The sequence below is a fragment of the Typopeltis vanoorti genome, chromosome 10 (genome assembly GCF_054136105.1).
Source record: "Typopeltis vanoorti isolate ZY-2024b chromosome 10, IOZ_Tvanoo_1.0, whole genome shotgun sequence".
Taxonomy (NCBI): Eukaryota; Metazoa; Arthropoda; class Arachnida; order Uropygi; family Thelyphonidae; genus Typopeltis; species Typopeltis vanoorti.
Window position 1 is genome coordinate 17,004,010 of NC_143558.1, and position 24,234 is coordinate 17,028,243.

The following is a 24,234-nucleotide window of genomic DNA, read 5'->3' on the forward strand; positions in this document are numbered from 1 at the left end:
ATGAACTATTTTTAATTGAATTTCTATTTATAGTAAAAAAAGAATGTCCCAAGATGATGCTGATTTTATATTTCAAACCAAAAGCAGCCTAGATCAGTACACTCTAAAAAAATAACCAAAATTAAATTACAGTTTTGATTAATATTTTGTAACAAAAAATGACATTTAATGAAACATTTATTTCTTCATATCAAACCATTCTTATTAATAATAAATAAATCAGTTATTTTTATTTTATTTTGTTTATTATTATTTATTTATTTTTATTTTTTTGGCAAGTTAGTCAAGATCATCATCTCTGACCTCTCCTTAGAAAATGCAGTTTAAGGTTATTGGGTTAATCTGGGATTACTGCTACACAGTTAAATCTATGTCATCACTGAATTATGGAGGGTGTGATAATAATAATTCCTGCTTTGCAAAAGGGAAAACCAAAGTTTTGGGAAGAAAGACATCCTTTCACCTTCATCTAAGACTGACCAACTCAATTTCATGAAATGACTTAGAAAATGTTTCTAACATCCTTCAGAGGATTCAAAATCTAGGTTATAATTAAGAATGCCGAAAAGTTAATTAATTTTTTTCACAATTCAATATTTTACCAGCTTAAAGTGACATCAAAGAAATGCTGAAATGTAACAATGCAGTCCACACATTTTACAAAGTATACAAGAAAAACATGCTTGCTGACATATAGCATTATGTGTGTGTGTGTGTGTATTATTGTTCACTCCAACTAACAAGTAACATCTGTTTCTGTAAAAATGTCCTCATATATGAAACTAGCTAACTAATAATATTAACAAGATGTTACATCCTGTGGCTGATATATTTTAGCTAGTTTGATAGGGTAATTCATATATTATTGCAAATTAGGCCACCTGATGATGTTTCATCAAAACACATGCGAAAAAAAAATTTTTTTTCTGTGTTAAGCCATTAATAGTACCATATTTATTAATCATAAGATACCCATATAATTATGTTTTAAGTTAATTCAGGATTTTTAATTTGCAGTAAATGCCAGATGGTAGTATTTATCTTTTTTTTTTTTTTTCTATAAACATCTGTGGACTCAGTCTTAAAAAGTTAGAGGCTAAAACGGTTTGCCTAATCCCTATGAAGAGATAAAAGAATTATGAAATTATTTTATTAATTTGCAAGTGTCAGCCTGGTTAGTGCATCTGCTCTCCAACAAACAGGTCACAGATTTGAATCCTACTGTGGACATGGATGTTTGTGACTGTGTTTAGGTGGAATATGAATTTCATCATCCAGTATGAGACCACTGCTCAGCTTATTGGAGGTCTGAAGTCACTTGAAAAAGTCCCATGTTTAGTCTCTAGAGTGGAGTTTCTGGACTCTGTAAAAAATAAATATAACAAATACAAAAAATATATAAAACTGATAAAAAAAATCCGTAGCCCACCCACAGTGCAAATGAACTATAGGTTTGCAAATAACCTTTCATGAGTGGAAACCACATTATAAAAAGAACTTTTAAAAAGTTGGTCTACTTATGAATTAAAGCCTCCTTCCCTTTTTAATGCACTATTGTTTTCTGGCCATTTAAATTTATTAGTGAAGCATTAGTGCACATGGCTATCAAGCTTTGAAGAAAGAAACATCTGTTTCTGTAAAAAAGTCCTCATATATGAAGCTAGCTAACTCATCTTTCACTCTGCCCTTCCCCAAATAATAATATTAAGTATAACCAGTGCTTTTTTTATTGAAACAATAAGTGCTAGTATGTTGTACCGTTGCAAACCATCCCAAAAAACACTGAGCATAGCTGTATATGTTTCTCTCTCCAATCTGATATCTTCCCCTGATTAAGTTCTTTCTAAATTATCACCTTTGATGCTGTACAAATAATTCATGCTTTCATATCACAACATCAAAAAATCATGGGGAAAATAATAATTCAAATAGTTTATTTATTAATGTCAGCATTTGCATTTCAGGTTTTTTTAAAAAAATATTTTATGTTGCTTTATATGTGCTTATTCATGCTCTCTATATACCATGAGTTTTTACTTATATCACTTGAACTGATAGGATAACTGCAATAGCTCAGTTTTTTTTTGAAAGGTTCATACCAGAAAAACCATTAAACAAAAGAACAGCATATAGTAGTACATATTCTGTAGGATAAAATGAAACATTTTCTTTAGTTTGAATGTTTGAAAAAATGTTTCTCTGAAAAACAGTTTCTTGCAGTCACACTCAGCAAATATTTAACAATGACAAGAATGCAACTGTGAAAGAACAGGAAATTCTTAGCAAACACTAATGAGAAATCTTTTATCATAATGAAAAAATCAGACAACCATATAATATAATGGAAATCTGTAATATTTACATCCTTTTATAGTATATAACAGATTAGCTATATGGCAAGAAATTAAAATAGTACAAAGTGCATTATTTTCTATGCACAATGTATATATATATATATATATATATAGAAATTTTACTCAGAAAAATATCCTAACATTTTAAAAGCATGACATAATACACAGTGAGTCATAAACCAGACAAGATAAATAATGAATTTGACAGTGCCCTCTTACCTCTATGATTCAGCTACCACCCACTTTCCCACTGCCCCATATCTACAGGGCCTTATTAGGAATGCCTTGCACAAACACAGCTCACCTGGTAAATGAATAAATCCTGTTGGACTACTTGTGTACATCAAGTTGCCTAGCAACCTGACCACTACTTACCCAGCTTATTATAGATAAAAGTATTAGACATAACTTTGGAACCAGTTATGAAACAAAGAAATCAAATTAAGACTGAACAAAGGAAACAAGTACACTGTGAAGTCAAAATTTTTATCTTTAAATAATGAAAAATAAAGCAAGCATAAAACAAAAATCATGTATTGCTTTTAAATCTAAATACCATCATTGATACCTTATTCATAAAAATTATTTATTACATTACACATTATTGGAACTGTGAGAATTGCAACTAATTACAAAATAATATGGAATATGGATAATAACATGAAGATATTAAATAGTTTGATCTTTCAAAAACTTAAGATGACAACAATTACTTCAAAAAAATAATATATATATATGTATATATATATATGAAACATTAAGAATCCCTCATGCATGCAGATTTTATTATATTCTTTTCCAACAAGAATAAAAAAAAAAAATCTTGGTTTTGCTTTTCTATTAAATGCATATTTATTATTATTATTACGGGTATCTCCATGGAGTCAGTAGACTCATCGCAGGAGACCCAAACTAGCAAAACAATATCTGTCATATCTCTTCTTGAATTCATTTACAGACGAAGAGCTCACAACTAAGTCAGGCAATGAATTTCACTCATTCACCACCATCCAGGCAAAAAACTTTGTTCTGACACCCTTGTTAACCACACTCTTCTTTAATTTCCAGGGATGACCTCTTGTTCTTCCATCACTATTACACAGCTGAAACATTTCCCCTGCACCAATCCTATAAAAACCTTTCAGTAATTTAAATGTTTCTATCATATCCCCTCTTCTCTGCCTATCAACCAACCTCTGCAATCCACAAGCTCTCAATCTATCATATCAATGTAGGGAACATTTTTTACATCACTTACCAACTTAGTCACTCTTCTCTGAACCCTCTCCACAGCCTCCTCATCTCCAAGGAATCCAGGTGACCAGACCTGAGCACAGTAATCCAAATGTGGAAGTATCAACTTTATAAAGGGGAATAATAACCTCTTTATCTCTGGATGTCAGTGTATTCCTAAACAACCAAGTAATCCTATGTGCAATCTTGGGCACCTTAGCAATGTGTCCTCTGAACTTCATCTCCCTATCTACCAACACCCCTAAGTCCCTAGCCTCATCAATCTCTTGGAGTACTGTTCCATCAATGTAGTACACAGCTAGTAATCTTTTAATCCCAAAATGCATGACTTTACACTTTTCCACATTGAACTGACATCCATTACCTTTTGCCCATTCTACCAGCTTATTTAAATCATCCTGCAAAGTTTTAACATCAGCTTGATTTTTTATTGCACTACCCAACTTTGCGTTCATCAGCAAACAACTGAATATCTCCCTGTAAGCCATTTCCTATATCATTTATATACAAATTAAACAACAATGGCCCAAGCACAGAGCCCTGAGGCACACCTGGTCACCTGCCTCATCCTGGACTCGGCTCCTCCATACACCACCTTCTGGTATCTCTCCCCGAGTCATTCTCCTATCCATATTACCAATTTAGTATCCATTCCCATTTGCTCCAATTTGCGTAACAGTGTTCCATGGGGTATCCTGTCAAAAGCCTTAACAAAATCCAGAAATATCACTGTGTAGCCAGTTCCTTTGTCCAACTCAGATGTCATTCTATTATGAAAAGTTAATAGATTGCTAAGGCAGGATCTACCTTTAACAAAACCATGCTGGCCTCTATAGAGTATCATATCCTGATCCACCCATTCTTGAATTTTGTCTTTAACCAACTTTTCCAATACTTTTACCACTACTCCTGAGATGGTGATTGGTCTGTAATTAACTACTGCAGTTTTAGAGACACCCTTATGCAAAGGGACCACTTTGCCTAACTTCCACTCCGTAGGGACCATACCAGAGTTCAAACTTTGGTATGGTCCCTTAAATTAAATATCCAAGTAAGAGGGGTTGACAATTCATTTGCACATTCACGCAACACCTGAGCTGATATTCCATCTAAGCCTACAGCAGTGTTTGCATTTAAATTTTGCAATATATTAAATACCTCTGATTTCCTAGCTTCAATTCTCACATTAGTTATTGCTGCAGGTACAGAGATATCCTCATTTAGGTGATAGACTTTTGAAAAGTGATCACTCAGTAACTCGACTATTACATCTGATTTTGTCACCTCAATACCATCAGCACCCACTAAAGTTATCCTTCCGAAGTCATTCTTCCTTTTACTTGCCACATAGCGGAAGAACTCTTTGGGATTACCCTTGATCTCTTTGGCTAAGGTCTTCTCATAATTGGATTAAGCTTTTCTTACTACGCTGGTAACCTTCCTAGCTTGAGCCTTGTACTGCTCATGGGTGTACTGATCACCTTTCTCCTTGTAAATTCTCCATAACATTTTCTTTTTTTTGCAGGTCAAGCTTGATACTACTGCTCATCCATCTAACGCCTGCCCTGTTTGACTTCCTGACCATGGGGACACAATCTGATATTGCTTTCCTCAGATACCTGCTGATTTTATCCCATGCACTGCTAACATATTTCCCCTGCAATATGTTCTGCCATGGGATGGTTGCAAGCTCACTCCGAAGCTTGTTATAATTGCCTAACCTGTAGTACCGTATATGCCCCTTCTTAACAGAAAAATCCACAGATTTTGCAACCTCCCAAGTCAATACCACATGATCGCTTTCACCAATTGGAGGTAACGAGGACACCTTACTTATGCATATATCCTCTGAACCAATAACCAGGTCCAACACTCTCACATCACATGTCCCTTCAGTTATGTGCTGTTTCAAGTAATTATCTCGTAGAAGATGTATGAACTCCATTTCCTCCTTTCAATTTGTATCACCATAATTAAAATTCCCCACAATAATCACTAAACCTGCACTCATTGCACTAATTTGCTGATGCATGAATTCAATATCTCCCCCTGTACTCCCTGGCCTATAGCAGCATCCAACTGTATATTTGGTTGCATTGGTCACTATTTTGCACCAGACCACCTCAAATGAACTCTCATTCACATGTCTATCATCTTGATATACTACTTTCTTTGGCTGCAACACATCAGCTATCATCAACAGTACTCCTCCCCTGTTCTATCTTCTCTATCCTCCCTGAAAATACTGTACCCATCGCATTCAATTCCAGTGACCACATCTTCTACTGACAGCCAAGTTTCACTAATGCCTACAACTTTTGGTGAGATTGTACTGACTAATGCCAAAAATTCTTCTCTCTTATTTCGAATGCTTATTGCATTGGTATACAAAAATTGCAGATTCCCTCTAGATCTTGTACCAGCTTTTGAACTGATATATAAGTCACTAATTTCAGTAGTCCCATATAATTACATGGGACTACTGAAATTGAGATGAGATACTGTATACTTGTTATACATAATCATTGGACTATGAAACATTGGTTATAAAAAAAAAAAAAAAAAAAAAAAAAAAAAAAAAAAAACTCACACCATTAAGAAAAACACAAAGTTTTGATTTCTGAGTGTTCAACAGGAAGGAATGCCTGACAAACTGTTTGATGTTTGAATGCCATACCAATGTTTTTACTTTTATATAAGCTGCTTTTAGCAGTGACAAGATAATGTGCAGCTTACTGTACCAGGAATAAATGATAGATTTAGATTATGATTTCACATTAATTTTGTCAAACTGTCTCTGAAAATAGTCATAGATCTCGACTTGTGAAACTAAAAAACAATGTGTCACCTATTGTTTTCACTGTATTGACACAGCATACACAAACTATATATTTAGTAGCCCAGGTTGGAGTTACTTCATCTATAATAGATGCATTAGTTATTTTGAGAGCTGATTTCTTCTTTTCTTTCTTTATTTTTTCCCTTCCCCTATATGCAATACAGAGGAGCAGTTCACTTTTTGATCACCAATGAAATTAGCTTTTCAATCTAGTGGTGCTGGTTTAACTTCAATATTTTGGTATCATGATTTTTAATACAGTCATCTCTCAATTATTTGACCTTGAAATGACTGAACCTTCAACTAACCAACCTCTGATTAGGTTAATGTGTCAAATAACTTCTGGTACAGCATCATGTAACTGTACCTTTAGTTATCTTACCCTTCAATTATCTGAAGGATTACTTGTTCTTTTTGGATATTATAAAACACTACGTAACAGAGTAGAACAACAAATATTTTTGCAAAAAGAAATATATATATATATATATATATATATATATATATATCTACCCTATATATATAAAATGCTAAGGCTTTTTATGTCACGTTTTTTGAAACTCAGGAGCTACCCTGAGTGTCGAGTCTTCAAAATTCGAGTAATCAGAATTCAAGGAGAACCGGCCTACCAGTCTGGAACACGGGGAGTTGAGTGCCGTAGCTCCCCTAGTATACATATATTGAAGAGAATGTAAAGATGTTACAGAAGCAGTTATTCCCCTGGGTGGGTTCTTGCTATAAACAAAAAGCAACTAATGTGCTCTCAAATTGTGCTGATTATGTCCAATATTCTAGTAATCATACAGACATGAACAGAGTCATTTATAATGTTTATATTACTTGATAAATTTATTATATTATTATGATGAGGATTCAAACATCCAGAAGACTCATCAAAGGAGGCCCATCCTAGAAAACACAAAGTCGATCATACCACTCCTTGAACTCACTGACTGTTTGTGTCTTTTTTTGGTCAAGCAGAAACACTAGTTTATCGTCGCTATACAGTTGCAATATTGCAGTTTAAATATCCTTCAGCAGTAATGAGTTACCTCAGCTTGCACTACTTCAAGGGTCAGGTGCTGCACTATCCAGGTATTTGCTTCTGCTTGGATTTGCCGAACTTTATATGGTTTCTATATTCGGCATGAAACTCTTTGAGTTTCTTATTCAGCTAAGAAACAATATATGATATAATATCCCTTAACTTAAATAACTTCAGCAGTAATTTTAGAAGAATGTTTTCAAGTGGCATAAGCTTTTTTTGGAGACTTGATAATAATGCATAGTGGATAAAGTAACAGATAATCAAAAGTAGATGACAATTCAATGACTAAAACGGTTGTCTATTCAAAGTCCACAAAAATTAATTTGTGTATGAGAGAGAAAGAGCTTGATCTATAAATATTACTGCTTACAGCGCAACAGATAATCAAAAAATGGTTGGTACTAATCTGCAAGCTTTGGATACTGCAAGAAATTAATAACAATGATGAAAAGTTTTTCACAAAGCAGTATTCAACAACAAAAGAGGAATGTCTGGATCTGGGGTAACAAAACCCAAAAGCTTATGTTGTACACATCAGAAAATCCTGAAAGTTATTTTGAGACTGTAATTCTTGTGTTGTATAGGTCAAAAAATGGCCCTTAAATTTAGCATTAATTAATGAGCTTGCAGCATCAGCTTGCCCAAAGATTATTGGCATATGAGACTTTGTTAATAAAGGAAGGCAGAAAATAGAAAAGAGGATGGGGAGGGGGTATAGAAAACTGTTAATGCCTGGGAAATTGTCTGCTAAAGAGAAAAAATAAAAACAATATATTTAAGGCTATGTGCTGCTATAGACCTGGGAAGACAGAGGAGTACTGTGAATGTTTAAGACAATTGGTTGGGTAAGTCATACATGCTGGGTCTAATCCTTAACAACCATGTAACTAACATATGATATCACAATCTTTCACAAGCACAATTTATATATATGGCAGACTTCATTTATGGAAATATGAATTGGAGAGAATTTAGCATATGAAGGCAAAGAGTAAAAATTTTTTGAGTATTTACAGAACATTCCTTAGGCAGCATGCATGACCATATTTTTGACATTCATTTAAAGCACACAAAGGGTTCGAGATGTAAAGAGCTGGTTATTCCACCTAAAATATCCTGCTTTAAGGCAGTGCTTAAAGAGTATGCAAATATCAGGGGAGGGTAAGGATATGAAAAGCAGCGTATCATTTACTGGGATCTTAGCGAAAAAGAGACAATAGATCAAAACTTACTAAGTGATCCTTTTCCTCTAATTAAAGGTTCTGTATAGCAGCATAAGACGATATCTTGCTGATATGCTTGTTGAGTTCAGATGCCAAATATTTAGCAAATTTATAGGTAGGGCAATTTATGGCATTAGTGTTAGGGAGTAGTAGAGCTCCAGGTTATTATATCATCCTCCATCAACCAGGTCTCAGAGATTCCACTAATCTTTGGCCAGGCTGATGCTATCAGCGCCACCAATTCATCTCCTTTATTCCGGATACTCCTGGCATTAGTATGAAGCAAAAAATGCCACTGCTTCTATATCTATCATTATCTCCTCTCAAACCGACTGGACTCAGTGTTACCTGATGTTGTCCCCTTCCCCAAATAATGCTGTGCTAAATATAACAGGCATGAAATAAGCTGAAAAATGTGTGATAGTTAAAGCAGATAAACTTGAGCATGATAGAAAGTATAAAATATATACAAGGTCCGACACACACACACAAAAAAAGAGACTAATCCTATAGTTTGGGAATGGAGAATGAGAGGGAAGAAACAAAGAGATGGTTATAGAGAATGTTCAAACCTGTCACCATGAGACAAGGCTCAACTTCATCGCTTTACTCAGTACGAGTGGATGCATGTTCAAATAAAGACGTTTTCTTACCCTTGGTCGGAAAATGTTGGAGTGCAAGAGCGAACAGCGAGTTAACATTAAGTTTCTTGTGAAACTTAAGAAATCCGTTAAGGAAACTTTTTCAATTATTGATTGAAGCTTATAGTAAAGATTGCATGTCTCGTGCGCACGTTTTTGCTAATGTTTCTTCGCCCATTCTGTTTAAGTGACCATACCACCTGAGATTAGCTCTGCTAACGCATTCCTGGATGTTGACAATGTCAAGTTCTTTCCTAATATCCTTGTTTTTAATATGATATTACCATTGATGCCTTGTGTTCACGCCTATAATCTTTCTCAGGACTACTTCTAACCCAGCTCTCAGATCCATAAATTAAAACTGGTTTGAACACTATCTTGTATACAGCTAATTTAGTGTTCCGACTAATTTCTCTCTTATTCCATATGAATTTATTCAATTGACTTCCCACCATACCAGCTTTGCTGATTCTGTTGTCTATTTCTATATTTAATTTACCATCTTCAGTAAAAATCGTGTCTAAGTAGCTGAAATGTTTTACTTGTTCCACAGGTTCTCTGTTCACAACACAGTTGATATTTTTATTGATTCTGCCTATTTTCATTGTCTTTGTCTTTTTACTGCTGACCTTCATACCATATTTATTACAACAGCTATTCAATTTAGTCAGAGAATCTTGCAGACTTGTAGCGGATTTATTTAGAAGTATAACATCATCAGCATAAAGCAAAGAGCTGACATTAACATCTCCAATTTTGATATCATGTTTAATACCACTTTCCTTCATAGTGTGATCCATATAGATAATCAATAACAGAGGGGATAATGTACATCCTTGTCTCACACCAGATTTAACATTAAACCATCTTCCTGTACTTCCTTCAATTCTCACTGCTGACTTACAACTCAAATAAAGACTAAGTATTGCTTGATATAATGCCCCATTGACACCATATAACTGTAGCGTATTGAATAGCGTCTCTCTCTTGGCACCTTGTCATATGCCTTTTCTAAATCGACTAAACTTAAATACAGATCTCTGTTATATTCCCATGCTTTCTCAACTATTTGTCGTAAAGTGATGATCTGATCCTGACAGCCTCTATTTGGCCGGAATCCAGCTTGTTCTTCACCAAGCTTTTCTTCCACAATTCTTCTCAACTGTTTCTTAAGTATACTTGCATAGATCTTTCCAGAAACACTCAGTAGAGAAATACCTCTGTAATTCTCACATTCAGTTTTATTTCCCTTTTTATATATGGGTAATATGAGAGCTCTACTCCAATCATCGGGAATTCGTCCATCTGTCCAGACTTTTTGAACTATGCAGCGCAGCCACTGAAAGACTCTTATACCACCATACTTCAGCATTTCTGGTCAAATATCATCTACTCCTGCTGCCTTTCCACATTTCAAGCCTTTGATGTCTTTTTCTACTTCAAGTATGGATATGTATTCCTGACTGCATGCCTGGTCAGTGTTTTTTACCACAGTGCTGTCATCACTGCATGTTTCATTTAGCAGTTTTTCAAAGTAATTACTCCATACTTCAAAGATATCTTTTTTTCCCATTTTCATGTCAAATTAGCTAAACATAAGTCCCATGACTTATGTTTAGCTAATTTTACACAGTGTTTAGCATTCTTGCATTTGTCTCTGTATTCTCTAAGAGCAAAAGCTGACTTATTTGACTGGAACTTTTGATATGCTTTCTTCTTTTCCTTCACTGCCTCTTTAACTTCCTGTGTCCACTAGGGAGTTCTGATTTTTTTATCCTTGCAGACAACCTCACCACATGCTTCTCTGGCAGAATCAATCAATGTTTTCTTCAGAGTTTGCCACTGAATCTCCAAGGTTTGATTCCTGTTCTCAAACTCTTTCATTTTTTCTTCAATAATCTTTGTGTATTTTAGGCTACAGTTCACATCTGAGAACTGCTCAATTTTTATTCGCTTTAAAACTTTCTTACATATTATTCTTTTCAATATAAAATTTAATTTTATCCTGCTCAAGATTAAATAGTGATCACTTCCAATTTCAAATCCTCTGTACACTCTAGTGTCCTGCACCAGGGAGAAAACATCACTATCAACAATAACATAGCCAATGAGACTTTTCTTATTCCTTGCCTCTTCTCTCCATGTGAATTTGTGCACATTTTTATGTTGGAACATGGTGTTAGTAATAACCAGTCCATGTCCTGAGCAGAAATCCAACAGATATTTGCCATTATTATTATTATTATTATTACGGGCAACTCCAGGGAGTCATTAGACTCATCGAGGGAGGCCCCAAATCATTTTCATCACAACTATTCGACATTCATACAGTATCTATCATACCTCGCCTTAAACTCATTCACTGTCACAGCATCCACCACAGACTCAGGGAGCGCATTCCACTCATTCACTACTCTAAAAGTAAAGAACCCAGCTCTAACACCTTTACTAACCACACTTTTGCCCAGTTTCCATGGATGTCCCCTAGTCCTCCCACAACCAGCCCTGTTCTCAAAAATATCTTCTGAATTAATTTTATAGAAACCCTTCAGTAATTTGAATGTCTCAATCATATCTCCCCTCCTCCGCCTATCAACCAATTTTTGCAACCCACAATTCCTCAACCTGTTCTCATACGGTTCATTCCACAGACCTGCTATCATCTTGGTCACTCGCCTCTGGATCCTCTCCACCTCCTCCCCATCAAGAAGAAACCTAGGTGACCAAATCTGAGCACAGTAGTCGAGATGAGGTCTTATCAAGGCTCGATACAGAGGAACAATAACCTGCTTGTCTCTGCTTGTCAACGTATTCTTCAGCAACCAAGTGATTTGATGAGCTGATTTGGCCACTTTTGCAATGTGTCCCCTAAATTTCAATTCCTTATCCACCAACACTCCTAAATCTCGTGCCTCATCAATTTCCTGGAGCACGGTTCCACCAATGCAGTAAACTGCCTCCCATCTTTTCACCCCAAAATGCATAACCTTACATTTTGCCACATTAAATTGACATCCATTCTCCCTAGCCCAGACCTCCAATCTATCCAAATCATCCTGCAAAATTTTGACGTCATCTGCATTCACTATTGCCCTACCCAACTTCGCATCATCCGCAAACAAATGAACTGTTCCTCTCAGATCCTTTCCTATATCATTTATGAACAAATTAAACAGCAGTGGTCCAAGAACAGATCCTTGTGGTACACCACTAGTCACAGGCCGTCTAGTGGACTCTACTCCTGAGTAAACCACTCTCTGATATCTCTCCGTCAACCACCCTCCTATCCATCTCACCAACCCTATGTCCATTCCCATATGCTGCAATTTACTGATTAGAATTCCATGTCAAAGGCCTTAGCAAGGTCCAGCAGAATCACTGTAAACCCATTACCCTTATCCAGTTCAGCCGTCACTGTGTTATAATACGTGAGCAAGTTACTGAGGCATGACCTACCCTTCACAAAACCATGCTGTCCCCGATACAGTATCCCATTTTCTTCTATCCAATCTTGTATTTTCCTCTTGACTATTTTCTCTAAGACCTTGATAATGATTCCTGTTATGCTGATTGGCCGGTAATTTTCAACAGCAGCCTTGGAACCACCTTTGTGCAGTGGAACTATTTTCCCCTCTTTCCACCCCCTTGGGACTGACCCAGTCCTGAGGCTCAAATTAAACATAATGGTCAAGGGCACTGACAATTCTTTGGCCGCTTCACGTACGACACGAGCTGGTATACCATCCAATCCCACAGATGTATTGACATTGAGGTTCTGTAATAGACTAGTTACCTCTACCTCATTCATCACAATTCCAGTATAAGCTGTTGGTTCCTCCATTTCCGCAAAGCCACCACCTGGATGATATACTCTTGCAAAGTGCTCGCTCAGTAATTCCACAACATCGACTGATTCAGTTACCTCCCTACCCTCAGCATTTTTTAAGATCATTCTACCATGAGCATTTTTCCTTTTACTTGCAACATATTGAAAAAACTGTTTGGGATTCTCTTTAGCCTGCATGGCCAATTTCCTTTCGTAATCTGCTTTTGCTTTTCTTACCACCCTTGTTACCATCCTGGCCTGAGCTTTATACTGTTCATGCACCTGATGGTCACCCTTCTCCTTAAATTCCCTCCACAATTGTTTCTTTTTTTGCAGCTCAAGCTTAATAGTGTTATTCATCCATTTAACCCCTACCTGATTTATTATTCGGACTCTTGGTATACAGTCAACCATTGCCTCCTGCAAACAGTTCTTAACCACCTCCCATGCACCATCAACATCCAGCCCTTGCAGTTTTAGCTTTGCTCTTTTCTCTAAATTTTCCCAAAATATTTTTGTATGTCTCATAATCTTTTCCTACTCTGCTATTTAGATCCCCAACAAGGACCAACTTTTCCTTTTTCGTTGTGTCAGTTGCTTTTTCTAAAGCCTCAAAAAATTCCTCCTCTTCTACCTTAGTAGAACCTTCTGTGAGACCATAGGCACAAATAAGTCTCATTGTCCAGTTCCCCATTCACATATTTGCCCACATTACTCTACTTGAGACTGACTGCCATCCAAGAAGATTAGCCTCGTATTTTGTGTTGAATACTATGGCTGCTCCTTCTTTTCCTTGATTGTCATTGCCCGAATATAACATTTTGTATTTACTGCTCAGAAAGATCTCACCAGTTTTTGTCTTTTTTGTTTCAGTCACCCCTATTATGTCGATCTGGTACTTATCTAATTCCTCAGCTAGCTCCATTTCTTTGCTATTCAGGCTTCTTATGTTGATAGTACCGATCTTTAACTCTGGTGATGTTGAGTTGGGGTTTGATTTCAGATTTGTAATAATAATAATATATCATTAAACAATCTGTAGTATTGTTGTTAGGAAAATCTGATGTAGGAAATATTTTTGTTCTCAGATGGAAAATTTTAAGTACAACATACTCAAATGCATCAGTGACTTGAATGTGAGGGTGACTGGATGTTTAGAATTTTATATACATGGATCTTAAAAATATCTTTGAATAATTGCTTGTGGACATTTTTTAAGAAAATTTTTATTTTTTTGTGTTTTAGATGAATGTTAAGTCAGAAATTAAAATTTCATATTAGAAGTTATAATGAAAGATAAATGATAAAGAAATTGAGGCATTCACTTAACACTAGTTGGTGCAATTTCATCTATTTGAAATTTTGTAAATTTAAATTAAAAAGGGGAAATCTAATGGATACAGGTAAAACATAGAACACAACCTTTTGCTCATGTTCTTCTATTATCACCAACTCGATCACCTTTCCCCCCCACACACACATACTGGATTGATAATTACAAAGAAATGATTAAAACAGACAGACAGTCCTTAACTACATTTTTTTTCAAACCAATAAGCAAACTACCTTCCTTCCTTCCATCTGCCAAATACCGAATACTCAACTGTTGCATCCAGGGATCTGTGAATTAACAAGCTGATATATCTGTGAACAAGCTCTGATATTATACAAGTATAAATCAAACAAGATAGGAAAAACAGCAGCAATATATCTTCATGAATATACACATGTGAGTGATTTCAAAAGTTCTACTGAACCCTTGTTGGTAAACCAAACATTTATGTAACATAATACATTTACAGGCCTTAAGATAATCTTCGTCTGCCTTATCACTACTGTCCAACATTTGGATAAGTCTTATACAGTCGAACTTTTTTTTGTAATGAGCATTGGAATAATGAGATCGCAGCTGCAATGAGGAGAGTCACAATGATTTTAATTTATGCATATTCCCATACAACTGCTTGCTTTTATAATAAGCACACAACAAAAAAATTACACAATAACTATCACTAACTTTAATGAAAGTACAGATATTTTGTATTGAAAATAACAGTACATCATCAATGTGTAGAAATAAGCAAATCAAAGAACAAGCATATAAGATACATATAAGAATGCATTCATGTTTAAAACTGCTACTATGGAAAGATGAGCTTCATCTTCCACTGGATACCATGTTTATAGTGTCAAAACTATGCTGTGCCAGACCAGACTTTTGGGGTTTCATATATACAATGTAATAATCATGTTCATTAATTATTTTTTCCACAGAATGGACTTTCTGCCCAAAATATGTCAAATTACATTTACAAGGAATCTGGTAAACACCACCTAAAGATAGAGGTGACAGTTTATCTTTTGCAGATGATAACAAACAAGAAATTTTGTAGATTGTGAAGATCTACACAATCTACAAGACTTTGTAGATTGTGAAGAAAGTTGTGAAGCCCTTTTATATTGGCCTAACCTAAATCAGAATGACTGTCTGTTTGTCTCCCCCCTCCCAAAAAAAAACTTTGGAAGATTCTCATTTTATGTAAATATCAAAAATAGTTTTAATATTATTTATTAATAGCATTAATTTCTAGGTCATGGCAACCATTTTAATTGGGAAAGTGAATGTTGTATGTGCCTTGTATTCCTGTTCTTTGATTGCTTGTTTCTACACACTGATGATGTATTATTTTCCGTATGACACGAGTTATGTCAGTTTTTAAAAAGACTAATTGAAAACATGTTTATTATTAATAAATTAAAGAATTAATTCTGTATGTTAGTCAAGTAAATAATAGTTTAATATCCGACGTTTCACTGACTGATATCTGTCAGCATTTTCAAAGGATACACCGGTAAGCAATAGAAAGTAACAAAAACTAGGAAACTAACTGACAATTCTAAAAATTATATAAAGTTATCACTGTGCATGATACAATGATATAATACGCGTGTTGCAAGTACAACGTTTTATTTGTTGAGAAATTTATTGTAATTTTCATGAAAGTTCATTTCTTTTTGGTTAAATGATCTGATTAGAGTTTTCCATATATCTGGTAAGATTAGGCCTTGATTCTTATTTAAGTTACCTGTTGAACGGGTGACTGTAAGAGCTTCTTTAAATGTTCTGGAATGGTAGTTCTCTTCTATGTAGGGCACATGGCTCATATCCCATTCAATATTATGGTTGGTAGAGGCAAAGTTGGAAGAAAGGCCTGATATATCATGTCTGTTGTTCCTTACATAGCCTATGTGGTCTTTCTTTCTTGTTTCAAAACTTCTAGATGTCTGTCCAATATAATTAATACCGCATGAACAGGGTATGCTATAAACTCAAGAGTGTTTGTAGAAAGGATGGCTATCTTTTGGTGATCTTATAAACTTTTGAATGGTCTCAACAGGTTTGAAGGTTACTCTGATATTATATGGTTTTAGAAGAAGAGCTAATTTTTTGAATATGGTACTAACAAATGGAATTGTTATAGAACAGATGTATTGGGTTTCATCTCGTGGTCTTTGCAGTATGTCACTAAAGAGAATCTTGTTGATGATTCTTGTAGGGTAGCCATTTAGGGATAGATCTCTGGATATTTTCATTAATTCTTCTTGTAAGTCGCCAGGGGCTGTGGTACACTGTATAGCTCATTTTTTGAGCATATGGATAATGCTGAGTTTCTGGGATATGTGGTGAGACGAGTCGAAATGGAGGTAGCATCCAGTGCTAGTAGGTTTTCTATATACCGACAGGTTGATGCTATTATCAGACATCTAGAAGTTTTGAAACAAGAAAGAAAGAAGACACAGGCTATGTAAGGAACAACAGACATGATATATCAGGCCTTTCTTCCCACTTTGCCTCTACCAACCATAATATTGAATGGGATATGAACCATGTGCCCTACATAGAAGAGAACTACCATTCCAGAACATTTAAAGAAGCTCTTACAGTCGCCCGTTCAACAGGTAACTTAAATAAGAATCAAGGCCTAATTGTACCAGATATATGGAAAACTCTAATCAGATCATTTAACCAAAAAGAAATGAACTTTCATGAAAATTACAATAAATTTCTCAACAAATAAAACGTTGTACTTGCGACACGCGTATTATATCATTGTAATATGCACAGTGATAACTTTATATAATTTTTAGAATTGTTGGTTAGTTTTCTAGTTTTTGTTACTTTCTATTGCTTACCAGTGTATCCTTTGAAAATGCTGACAGATATCAGTCAGTGAAACCTTGGATATTAAACTATTATTTACTTGACTAACATACAGAATTAAGTCTTTAATTTATTATTACTAGTGGTCAAGAAAAAGGTCATAATATGAATAGTGTTTATTATTAATTAGTGTTGTTTTTAATTACAGAGAAATAAACTGTTAAGTATTAAGTGCATGGTTTTAAAATTATGGAAAAACAAATTGTGTTTAATATTAAGTATACTGTAGTTTATATGAGTATATTCAAACAAATAATATCTAGGTATGTAATTGTATTATTTTTTCTCTCTCTAATACTATTTTTTTTTACTGAGTTACTAAGATTAAAAAAAAAAAAAAAGAAGTACATTTAACTCATAATTGATATAGTAAGTAACAGTGATAAGAAGGAAATTTTGTTAATCCTGCAGTGCTCATTACCAAGTTTGGCTGTGTTTCTTTCAGAAAATCATTTTTGTTGATGTGTTGGTCACTTCAGCAAAAACCTCATCAATGGTGTTGTTGCATTTCCCACAGAGTGGTTCTTTCAACTTAGAGATAGATTGAAGTCTGGAGAGCTCCTGTCAGGAATGAGACATCCATACTTTTTTTTTTTCTCATAAGATTAGATACTTCATAAGAAACATCAGTAGTGTACATTCAGGGTGTGCTGCACATCCAGGAAATTCATATAGAAATAATTTTATTATTATTACATGACACCAAGGAGTCATTGAGGGAGAGCAGCTATTCTACAACTCTCCATCTCCACCACTTAATCCACCAAATACAGTGAACTGCTACTATCATCATCTACACCAAAGCCATCTACTGCCCATCACCACCACAAGTATTTTTTGTCTGAAAATTGTGTGTGTACTCAAGGCCGATTTGTCTGTATGCAGGATGAAAAACCCAAGTTTCCGAGAGAAAAAACTGTGCTACCTCTGTATGAGATCAGCTAACTCGCCTTCAATCGAGCAGTTGTTTGAAATAAATTTACTTATTTATTATTAACATCAGTCATTTATTTGAAAAAGAAAACCAGGACGTCCTCTTAAACAATTCAACAATGACTTCTAAATCTGGAACAGGCCATGCTAGGCCTAAATCCTTGATACGCATGATGATGATTTATTTGAAATTAAGTCAAGAACTACTACAAACATCAAAACATTCACTGTAAATCAGAAAGCAAACATTGCTATCGAAGCATACATTGACTAATCATATATATAAAGAGAGTAATGTGGTTCCCAATTAGAGTCTGTGACTAGGGATCAAAGTGCATATTTAATGGCTAAGGGTAAGTAGAGACTAAAGCAGCACACAAGCTGGGCACATACACACTAATGAAATCTGCATGGGCATTAAAGGTGTTCAGGCTCTCGCAGCACAAGTAGCTTAGTTCTACTTAGTAGATTACCCAGACAAGAAGTGAACTTAGTTATTCTTTCTGGTTTCCTGTTAGAGTCTGTGTATTTTTTTTTTTTTAACTGACATTCATTTTTATCCTTCTCAACCATGGGAAATAGTGCTGAAGATATTTTGTGTATACCTTTTTCAAATTGAGAATATGAGGTCAATATAAAAATCGTTAAATATGGCAGACTAAGTCCACTTCTTCCAAATTTATATAGTATTTACATTTCAGAAACAAAGGTCTGAACTGATACATAAATAGAACATTTTTTCTCAATAAATTAAGTTTTTTAATACAAATTTAATTATTTTTTAACAATGTTGCCTCACAACAGTGCACCTACTGTCAGTATCCACCAAGTGACCTTGCACTATTATGTAAAATGCACAACATTTGATATGAGTCAAATTCTCCATTTTGAAGCCTTCTTTTGCAGAACAAAACCACAAGAAGCAGAAAATAAGTATACAATGTTTTTTTAATTATAGTGGTTTACCAATGATGTAATGATGGAAACTATTACATCACCCCATTGGCATAAATGTGCAGTATACACAACTTTTGAGATTACCCTTGCAGTTATATACATCCCTTCCCTTCATGTGCCATCTCCTATCCAGGAGGTCAACTATCATGATGTGACTCATGGTTAATTATGGGTGTAACAACATGCGTTGAGGATCCTATCTATTCCACATATTGTTGTAAGTATTAATGGCTGTAAATCTGTGTATGTTTACGAGGCTCATTTGCCTGTTCTGAGGGACGAAAAACCCAAGTTTCCGGGTGGGAAAAAACTCTCTACCTCCATATGAGGATCGCTAACTTGCCTTTGGTTGAAAGAGACCAGATAAAGGTTCCTCATGTCATGGACAGGAATTGAACCCAGGTCTTTCTGACCAAAGGGCTTCGTCTATAGCGACTGATAAAGGGCTTATTGCAGGTGTCCTTCTGGCACTAACCATGATTTTAAAATCAGCAGAGCTGACTGATTTCTCAAAAGGTGAAATATCATGAGTGTTTACTCAATGAGAAAATAACTCACTTTGCTTATCTAAGAAGCATGACTGTGATCCTGTCAGGAATGAGATTACTGTCATCTGAGAAGGATTGTACAGACAAACAGAACTTCCTGTGTGCAGTAATTGACCGAAGCATTTAATGACTACCCCGACCCATATCTCACCAAACTATGCAAGGGGAACTGAAGAGGATCAGTACTGGCAGTCACTTGTCTATACAGAAACCATCAATACGTAAAATAGTGAAAACGGAAAATAAATTCCTTTTCATAGGAATATTAATATCTTGTTCTTGGAAAGTGTTCATTTAGCATTCGGCAAAGAACTGCAAAGCTCATCTACAGTGGCACCGGAACACTGGAAGAATGAGGGGAAAAAAAAAGTTGTGGTCTAATGAATCATGGTATACCTCGTTCGTATCAGTGGTAGGCAGAGAATTTGGCAGGAGCCAAATATGTGTTTATTAGGCAATCTGCCTTATAAACACAACTCAAGCTTCTGGAGGTGTTGTCATGATGTGGGGCATGTTCTGTTGGTATGGAACAGGTCCCTTGATATTGCTGGAAGGTTGGGTGTCATCCAAGAAATATTTGAACATCGTTGCTGATAAAGTACATCCTGCAATGTTGACTTTTTATCCAGCAGGTGACAGTTGATTCATGGATGACAATGCTACTGTTATCCACAAGAATTGATCAGCAGTGGTTCAGCAAGCATGACAGTGACTTCCACCATCTTTCCCTGGTCATCACAAGGCCAGATCTGAACTCCACTGACAATGCATGGGACATGTTAAAAAAGCAGATCTGGGAGCAAAGTCCTTTTCTGTCAAATCTGAGCCAGTTAAAGGACTATCTGGTGAACATCTGGTATTATAGACGTAGATGCAATCCAACACCTTGTGGAATCTATGCCAAGCCACATATGTGCTGTAATTCAGGTTACAGAAGGTCCAACATGGTATTAAGAGTTTCTAATTCATTGGGCAGTATGTGTATCACCTTCTTCAAAGATGAATCAGGAGTTGCATATAAGGACCATAAAATCCACTGGAAAAAACTAAGAATTTAAGCACTGTAACCACTCAATTTTGAAAGCTTGTTATAATTCCAAGAAGTCCTCAAAAAATACTCTTAATCTGAATAGAATGATACCTTGTTATTTTGACAGACCATACAATCCAATCAATGAGTGGACTCTCCTAAATATTAAGAACTTTTTTTTTTTCAACAGAAATTCTGGCCATTTTTTCTCGCTTCAGCACTCAAGTATTCTTTTTTCACTGTTGGTTTAATTTTAAACATTGTCTTTAGTTATTTATATTTTTTTAAATAATTATTTTGTAAATTTTTATTTACCAATAATTACAACACTGTACTGTTGTATCCCATCCTGAAGAAACACCCGTATGAAAATAACTCTGTCAACATATTGAAAAGTTTAAGTGTTGTTGATCGTTCATATTAGGATTGTTCACAGTATTACGTAACAACACCAACAGATGAAAAAATTAATTTATTGAATCTTACTAATATTTCACTGGTTTTCTAACCAGCATCTTCAAATAATAATACAAATAATGACAACTGTGACAAGCCCGAGACACTCAACTAAAGCATTGAAAACAATTTAAATGTAACGGAAGCAAAACTAATGTCCTAATATGGCATCTTCTGGGGAGGATAACTATAAAGTTAATTTGAATAAGTCCAACTTCCTGGTCTCAGAATGACTGCCTCCCAGATCTTCAGCAACTTAATGCAGACATATTTGTTCAGTTTGAGGGAGTGCTTCTTAGCTGATTGCAGAAATAGTCTCTCAGACCTACATCCTCTGTCCAAAAAGAAACGGAACTTTTCGAAAATAGAAGAAACTAGTGGCGCCACCTGTTGCATCTTTATGTTCTCAAAAGCGGCAACCTTCATTAGTGTTGTGTCAACAGTTTATGACATTTGTTTCATTAGAAGCCGAGTTATAGTGGCAAGAGTAAAATGTGTGTTTTGATGAATGGTCAGAAAATGAGTTTCAAACAGAGAGCTGCGATCGACTTTTGTGTTAAACTTGGTAAAAGTTTTATGAAATGCATGAAATGCTTCAAAAAGCATACGGTGAGGAATGCTTATCCTCTACTCCAATTTATGAGTGGTTTAAGCAATTTCAAAGTGGTCATGAGACGCTTGAGGACAACAAAAATCCAAGCTGTTCAAAAACTGGACTGAGCGAAGTTAACATCCAAAAAGTGTGCGATTTCATCAAAGAAAACCCAAAATCGTCCGTGAGATTGATTGAAGATGAATTGGGGATTCCAAAATCAACTGTGCACAACATTTTGGCCAAGAGTTTGGGCCTTCGTAAATTGAATTTGCGATTTGTTCCCCATAAGTTGACCGACAACCAAAAAATATATCGAATTGAACACTGCAAGGACCTCATTAAAACGCTTGTAAGGACTCAAACTTCCTTGAACAATAGTTACTGGTGATGAAAAGTGATGTTTTGAGTATGAGCCCGAAACAAAGCACCAGAGACCACCAAAAGAGGGGCATCTGAAAAAAAGTCGCTTGGAGAAGTCAAAAGTAAAGACAATGCCGATTTGTTTCTACGATTCCAAGGGCATTATCCACAAAAAATTCGTTCCGCCTGGCCAAACAGTCAATGGTGAGTTTTATCTCGAAGTTTTGACACAATTGATAATGAGAATTTGTCACAGCTGGTCACTTTTGCATGATAATGCACTATCTCATTGTTTGAACATTGTGAGACAGTTTTTGAACAAAAACCAAGTTTGTGTGTTGGATCACTCGCCATATTCATCTGATTTAGCACCCTGTGACTTCTTTCTCTTCCCCCGACTTTATTTGCCGACAAAAGGAAAGTAATACGACACCATTAAAAACGTTCAAGCGGCAGTAACCACGACCCTCAACAGTATCCCAAAAACCAATATTAAAAACTCATTTAACAAATTAATTGACCGTGCCAAACACTGTATCGAAGCTGAGGGAGAGTATATTGATTGAAATAAATGATTTCAATAATTATAATTGGTCTGTTTTATTTTCTATCAAAAGTTCGGTTTCTTTTTGGACAGAGGGTGTATAGCTATTTCTATGTAATAGTGATGTCTTGTTCCATTTAATCATATGTGACAGAGTATCCAGGTTGGAACTGGCTTGGTCTGCCAGTTCCAACCTGGCATACATATGATAGCAGATTTAATTGTTGTGTTCTTCAGGGTGGATGTTAACTGATCTACCTGTCTATCCAAATAGGTTAAACTGCAAGCACAAAGAACTTTGTGCACTACAGGATGAGTAAGAGGATGAAATTGATCTTTGAGAGAACAGATAAAGGTAACAAGCTGAAGTAATAGTTTGAATGGGGGCATGAAGATCATATCTGCAGAGAACTTTAACTATTTTTTTCTAATGTACTATTAATATATCAGTTTTTCTGTAGTTTTTCTGTAATCCAGTATGTTGGTTGGGGGTGCACGGAGTATTTTATTTATTTTAATAGCCTCCCTTGACGAGTCCTCGACTCCATGGAGGTCTCAGATAATAATCATATATGAGCTGTAGTCATTGGCTAAAAAGGTGTTACGAAGTTCCTTGTGCTCAGTTTCAAAGGGCTATATCATTGGAACAAATAATTCTGATCCAGTGAGTAAATGTTTTGAGGATGCCATACTGTTGTGATGGTGTGGTTGATGTAAATACATTCCTGACAGACTTTTTCACAGATCAGTTAAGATCTGCCTTGAACACAAAAATTATATCTGCAATCAATCAGCTGGCAGTTCATTCTTTGGATATTCTGTTACACAGAATTAAATGGAATAAGACACCACTATTACACAGAAGTGGCTATAAGTTTGAGAGACTATTTTTGGAATCAGTGTCACTATGAAGGGATTACAGAAACTCCTCCAACCTCAACAAATGTGGTTGTAATAATTTGCCAATGATCTGGGAGACAGTCATTCTGAAACCAGATAGATGGACTTCTCCAAATTAACTTTATAGTTATCTGGCCCACAGGTACCATGTTGGGACATTATTTTATTTCAGTTACATCTGAATTGTTTCCAATGCTTTAACTGAGTGCACTGTGCTTGTCTGTTGTTAATACTACGAAGCACTAGTATGAATTTATATTTATTAATTATGTATTAATTTATATGCAACGAAAACTCATGTTATATCATCTGTGGATCAGATTCCCACTGGAAACCTTAGCAGTTCAATTAGACCAAAGCATTTTCTCTCTAGGTCTGAAGGTGCTCAAATTTTTCAAGACAGGGAAAAACTAAGACTGAATTGCTAACTGTAATCTCTGTCCCAGTACATCTCCCTTCCACTATATTTCCTTTCCCAAAAGAAACTTGACATCCATCATATTC

The 24,234-nt window shown here is 35.4% G+C and overlaps 1 protein-coding gene across 1 annotated transcript in view; it reads right to left on the bottom strand.

Annotated features, from left to right (window-relative positions):
• Nucleotides 1-24,234, bottom strand: part of LOC150102194 (uncharacterized) — a 238,490-nt gene that overhangs the window by 184,576 nt on the left and 29,680 nt on the right. The window lies entirely within an intron of this gene.